This window comes from Ochotona curzoniae, unplaced genomic scaffold (genome assembly GCF_017591425.1).
Source record: "Ochotona curzoniae isolate NIBS_2020 unplaced genomic scaffold, NIBS_Ocur_1.0 scaffold_2453, whole genome shotgun sequence".
Taxonomy (NCBI): Eukaryota; Metazoa; Chordata; class Mammalia; order Lagomorpha; family Ochotonidae; genus Ochotona; species Ochotona curzoniae.
This window is the reverse complement of record NW_024467094.1, coordinates 15359248-15365951: the sequence shown is the minus strand read 5'-3', so window position 1 is coordinate 15365951 and position 6704 is coordinate 15359248.

Here is a 6704-nt window from a genome sequence, read left to right as displayed (position 1 = left end):
GTCTCCGCAATGGTTGCAGCTGAGCCCATCTGAAGCCGGGAGCCCTCCTCTGGGTCTCTCACACGGGTGCAGGGTCCCAAGGCTTTGGGCCATCCTCTTCTTTCCCAGGCCACAAGCAGGGAGCTGGATGGGAAGTGGAGCAGGCAAAACACAAACCGGTGCCCACATGGGATCCCGGATCTTACAAGGTGAGGATTTAGGCATTGAGCCATCATGTTGGGCCCTGCCTCTCCTCTATCTATGGAGAGGAAGGGTACCTGGCACTCTGGCCACTCAGCGGCAGCCTCTGTCCTCTCAAACATGTTGTGGTCACACATTCCACCCAGCAAGGTAAAACCAATGTGTGTCCCACGCAGCAGTGAGCACTAATGCTGTGTCACATTTTATCTGCTCTGCCCCATCCCTACAGTGTACCTGATGCAGCGGAGGCAGCTGCCAGGCGTGCCCTTCCCCACACAGTGCTGTGGAGCACGGGGAAGGGCCAGGGGCTTCTGCCTGCTCCCCCTGAGCTGGAGTCACTGTGGGGCTTGCATGAGTACATTTGTACAACTGTGCCTGGCTCGAAATGCCAGGTGTAGATTGAATATCAGACAGGTATCCGGCCCAGCGGCTGAGACGTGGCTTGGAACATCCCGTACTGGAGTATGAGAATGCTGGTCCTGAGCCTGCTCTTGATGCCAGCTTCCTGCTATTGTACACCCTGGGAGTCAGCAGATGACACCTTGTGTGGCAGAGCTGGATTGATTTCTGGGCTCCTGGCTTTGACCTGGCCGAGCCCCGGCTGTTGCAGCCCTGTTGGGAGTGAACCAGCACACACATCTCAGATTGATTAAGAACCAACTGCTGCCTCTTCCGACCTCAGCCCCTCTCTGGGTCACCTTCTCTCTCCACCATCACAATCCTCCCTCCTGGAAGACCTCCCCAGAACATGGCCTTGTAAATACTGCTGGTTCAGGGACCCCTTGAGGGCTGCCAAGAGGCCCTGGAATCTGCAATGCTAACAAGTGCTCTGTGTGTCTTACCACCATGATGCTTGTGCTCAAAAACAAAACAGATGGGCCCAGCGCAGTGGCCTAGTGGCTGAAGTCCTCACCTTGAATGCACCGGGATCCCATATGGGTGCCGGTTCTAATCCCAGCAGCTCCACTTCCCATTTAGCTCCCTGCTTGTGGCCTGGGAGGGCAGTCGAAGACAGCCCAGAGCCTTGGGTTCCCGTGCCTGAGTGAGAGACCCAGAGGAGGTTCCTGGCTCCTGGCTTCAGATCAGCACAGAACCGGCCGTTGCACTCACTTGGGGAGTGAATCATCAGACAGACGATCTTCCTCTCTGTCTCTCCTCCTCTCTGTATATCTGACTTTGCAATAAAAATAAATATATTTTTTTAAATAGGTGTGGTCAGGAGGGCTGCCCCTGGCTATGGCCAGAGGAAGTCCCACACCAGGCCAGTCCCTGAAGCTGAGCCTGCTGGGCTTTGAGGCAAGGGCAAACTTGGCACCAAGCACACCAGGTACCCACACTAGTGCCCCAAGCCTGCCCCAAGGTTCTGCTCTGGCCACTTGACTACAAGGTACCCCTGTTCTTTGTAGGGCTAAGCCACCGGGGGTTACCATGGGGATGCAGGGTAAGGAGGCTCCACCCCAAAGCCCCTGAAATAGTCTGCAACCCACAAACTTGCTAGGAAGGAAAGCACCAGCAACCAGCTATCAGCCCTGAGTGGAGACTGCCTTAGAAAGGAACCATGGGGCCCGGCGCGATGGCGCAGTGGTTAAGATCTTCACCTTGCATGCCCGGGATCCCATATGAGCGCCGGTTCTAACCCGGTGGCCCCGCTTCCCTTCCAGCTCCCTGCCTGTGGCCCGGGAAAGCAGTCGAGGAGTGAATCATCGGACGGAAGATCTTCCTCTCTGTCTCTCCTCTCTGTATATCGCCTTTCCAATAAAAATAAATCTTTTTTAAAAAAGAAAGGACTATGTAGCACATATCGCCCCCTTCCCTGTTGCTAAAGGAGTTGCTCCGCCAGGCCATGCAGCGGGGGCTGGCCCGAAGGGTCTGGAACTGCGGTCTGCAGTGGCCAAACACGCTGATAGAGCTGGGTGGGTGCACTGAGCTGATCCTGGCTCCCAGAGGAGGGGAGCAGGCTCTGCAGGTCCCATGTACCTCCCACCCACCCACCAGGCTGGCCTAGGCTAGCCCAGTGGTCGAGTGGGTCAGAGGGTTGGGCTGGATTCAGCCTCGCCTGTAGAGAAAAGGCTTGTTTCTTAGCCTCGCTAGGCAGGCCAGAAGACCTGAACCTCATCCATCAAAGTTGCTGGGTTTACGATAACCCATCTCACACTCTGCCAGAAATTCTTCTGCTAAGAACACACACTCCCAGCCCCTCCGCTCCCCCACACCCTGCAAACTCTTCTGGGATGGGGCCTGCCCCAGCAGTGGCCCTGCCTGGCCCAAAGCTGCCAGCCAGTAAGCTCTAGGGGCTTGGCTCAGCCCATGACTCATCAGTAGGTAGAGGGTCTCAGTGCTCCTTGGTAAGGCTGGAACCTTGGCCTGAATGCCTCTGTCCACACAGATCCTCACTCCTGCTCTCTAGGCTGGGCCAGAAAGGGCAGTGCCTGACCATCTGCAGGAGCCAAAGCTGGGGCGGGTGCTGGCTACACTGGTTATCTTCTCTGCAGACTGGGGCCAGGGAATCCAGACTAGCAGAAAGCAAGGGGAAGAAAAGAGAGTCTGTTTAAAGGTGCAAGTATGCAAGTATCCTGCTGAGGAAGAGGCCAACCCAGGCCAGCACCCGCCTTTCTGCACACAGCTGTGTTGGAATGTGGCCGTTCTCGTTGGTTCGTGTATTTTCTACAGCTGCTCCCATGCTACCATCAAACAACACTCATGTCCCTTGGCCAATGGCAAGGTTAAATTCCAATAAAGAAAAATGCACAGAAGACACCGCAGTAGGATGCACATCCTGGCCTACCCGTGCAGCGGTCGAGCACTGTAGGGGGCGGTCCCCCCATCTTGGGGCTCACTATCCCACACACTGTCTGCCTTGCACAGGGACTCACACTACGCTGTCCTCTGACCGCATTAGCATTTTCACACCCCTTTCAAGATCTACATACACGAGCCAAAGTAAGAGGAGTCTGCCTAGAGTTAAAACAGAGACCTACTACACAGTCCAGAAGTCTGTAAGATGGACACCCTGCCATTACAGAAAGCGTGCTGACCTCTGCCTTCCAACAGTACCCAGTGTATTGGTCAGCAGCTGATATGCACCAGGGATGCAAGTGAGCAAACCCTGTAAAAGTGTTAAGGCCTGGGTGGGGAAGGGCGGAGCATCAAAGGTGGCCAGGTCACCTGCACCAGTACAGGCACAGTTGGACCCTCCGTGAGCTGGAAGGGGAAATGGGTCCTGTAGTGGCCGAGTCTGCCCTGGCCCTAAGCATGTGGCTCCCTGAAGCAGATGCTACTCCCAGGCTGGTAATCCCCAAACCTTCAGCCAACCAGAAACATGGTTCAGGTTTCAGAGGGATTGTGGTGGTGGTACCACATACCCTGCCACGCCTGTCACCCGACACACCAGTCTCTCTGCCGGGAGGCTAGAAGTACCCACACTGCTCCACGCACACACAGAGGCTGGGAGTCTCCGGGCAGTACGGGTCAGCTCTTCCCAGGAAACGAGATAAACACACCTTTCGGGGTGCAGGATTGGTGACATGGGGAGTCCACACACCAGCAACAATGACTGTGGGAGTATCTCCACCTCACTAGGACCACTCCTAGACTGTGCTCACCGCCAAGCAGAGTGGGAGCCAGGGGCGCGGGAAGCAGGAACTGAGCAAACACACAGCACCTGAACATGCCCTCCAAAGAAGCTTCTACATAGTCCGTGCCGACCTAGGTCTGTGACTTCATCACTGGGGCCAGAGGTGCCCGGGTCAAGGGGCAGCCGCTCCCACTCTGTTTCTCTTGTCTTGTGGCCACTGTAGCTGCAAAGCCACAATGACTGATTGCATCACAATTCCTAGCAGTTGATTCGGAAAATGTACTAACTGGATAATCTAGTATCAGAAGTTACAATCCTTTGGAGGGGGGAAATGCAATACCTACACATACATGCAAAAATAACAGTACTTATTCCAACATGTGCAAAGGGTTAAAAACCACTTAAGGTGGTAGTGTACAGCGGCGCTCTGACACAATGGGGCCACAGCAGACGAGCGATCCTGGGTAACCAGCATAGCTCCTCTGCAGCAACGGGCCCCGGCCACGTCCTCTTCTGAACTCAACAGCACGGTGAACGGTCATGCCCTCCGTTTCTTCACAGAACGCTCCCATGAATGACTACCAGAAGTTTCCCCATCGCCTGAGATTTCTAAACCCCAAATTGGGAAAGAGATTCTCCATTCCAGCAGCGCTCGTCCCAGCCTCACCCTGGCACCGGGCACCCGTCAGGGAGGGATCTCACTCTGGGAAACCCTGGAGGAGCCTGACAACAGGTGAGGGGGCAGGGCGGGTGGATGGCTGGCAAGAAAGGACAGCAGGTGTGAAGGGGGCTCTGCGTGGAAGCATGGGGGGCGCAGGCGCCCGGTGACCTAGGGCTGCCCAGAGGGCCCTGTGCCCTTGCCCTGTAGGACATGCTCCTGCGATGGGCAGGGCTCCAGGACCCTGAGGGCTGGCGGCCAGGGGCCATTCCTATCCCGTTTCACTTTCTGGGTTTCTTCCTGGGTTACTTCTCGCCCTGAAGGGAGAAGGCAGCCTTTACAAGCCCACAGAAGAGATCCTGAAGCTGTCTGTGTCCTTTCTTTTTTTTCTAAGGACACTGCTTTTCTCTGAAGACTGGGTGAGAGGCTTTGGTGAAAACCCCAACGACGTAATTCGGGTCCCGGGGGCCGCTTAGCTCTAATATGATTACACATCTCAATGCAATAAACGGAGCAAAGTGGTATTATTTTTCTGGGAAAAACCAACATCATAAAAGGGTCTTTATTGAATCAAGGGCCCGGAGAACTGTTCTCTTGCCTAATTATGGCTCCCAAGTGATGGAGGCGGGTTTCCAGGCAGGAGCCCTCACCAGTCCTGAGGCCTGAAGAGTGAGGGGGTATTTGTCACAACTCGTCTCATTCTCATTACAACAGAACCCACCCAGAGGAGAGAGGGCAGCATGCCCTCCCCCACTCAGGTCCATGTTCAAAGTCAGGAGCCTGGACACTGCCCTCCTTCTCCCTGGCTTTCCAGGGCTTTCCAGCATGCCCCACCTCTCACCTCATCTCTATAGAAAAGGCTCATTGTCCAAATGTGGTATTTTGCCAGATGTTTTAGCATTTAGCAATTCATCTAGCACGCACCCAGACCTGAGCAAAAACGGACCTAGGGTGGGTGAGTGTGTGTGTGTGGTGTTTGTCTCAGCCAGGGCAGGGCTCACCTTGCACACCAACCAGCCGGGAGAGAGTGGCCTGGCCAGGCACTTTGAAGACGAACGTTTTGCTTATGCTCAAGTCCCAGCTCCAAGAATCTATCTAATCACCTTCTAGGGCCTGGCACCATGGCCTAGTGGCTAAAGTCCTCGCCTTGAACGCGCTGGGATCCCATATGGGCACCAGTTCTAATCCCAGCAGCTCCACTTCCCACCCAGCTCTCTGTTTGTGGCCTGGGAAAGCAGTCGAGGATGGCCCAAAGCTTTGGGATCCTGCACCCACATGGGAGACCCAGAAGAGGTTCCTGGCTCCTGGCTTCGGAACCAGCCATTGCGGTCACATGGGGAGTGAATCTTCGGACGGAAGATCTTCCTCTCTGTCTCTCCTCCTCTCTGTATGTCTAACTTTGCAATAAAAATAAATCTTTAAAAAAAAAATCACCTTCTACTCCACCCTGCGACCTCCCCATTACACGCACTCACAAGATGGGGTGCAGGAGAGCTGGCTGTCACAGGAGCTTGTCCCCCTCAGCAAATTCTGGCATGGGGACGATGACAAGGGGACTCTACACTGAATCCATACTGAAGCAAGCCAGCAATGTCTGCTCCCTGCCCCTCTCCCGGGCCCCAGTCATCCCAGGCCTGTTTCCCCCAGTTCCAGCAAAGACTTGCTCTTCTTCCAGCATTTTCTCCCCAGCTGTGAAGCCCACCAGCCCCAGGCAGTCCTCCCTCAACCTCCCAGGGTCAGGGGCCTCACAGACACAGGGGTGAACTGCTGGTGTCAGGGGGAGCCTGCTGTTGAACAGCCATCCTTGTCCAGGCTGCACAATGCCCTGCGGAAAGGGCCCGTGCCACTACACAGGGGAAACTGAGTCTTGGGCCAGTGTTGTCAGCCCCGCCCGGCAAGGGCACACAGAACAGCTGTGCTTCTGACCCCAGAGCCAGGGTCAGATTTTCCTAGAAGCAGTCTCCAGAAGTGCTAAGAGTACCCCAGGAGCAGGGTGGATGAGACTTGTTCGTGAGGACCATCTCCTCAGCAGACACTGGGGAGGGCCTTTGTTGCCTCCAGGATCTTGACTGAGAAGGAAACATTCTTGCTCCAACCCACCCCCATGCCCCAGGGCAAAACTACAGTGAGAGAGGAAGAACTCCGTGAGGATTGGCCACAAACTCTTCGCAGAGGAATCCAACTTTCCCAGCTGCACAGCCCCCAGGGCCTCCCGCGCCCTTCCCCAGGCCTCCCCTGCACCTCCTGGCCCAGGGACCTAGGGGCATGCAAGGTGGCAGTGCAATAGGCTCA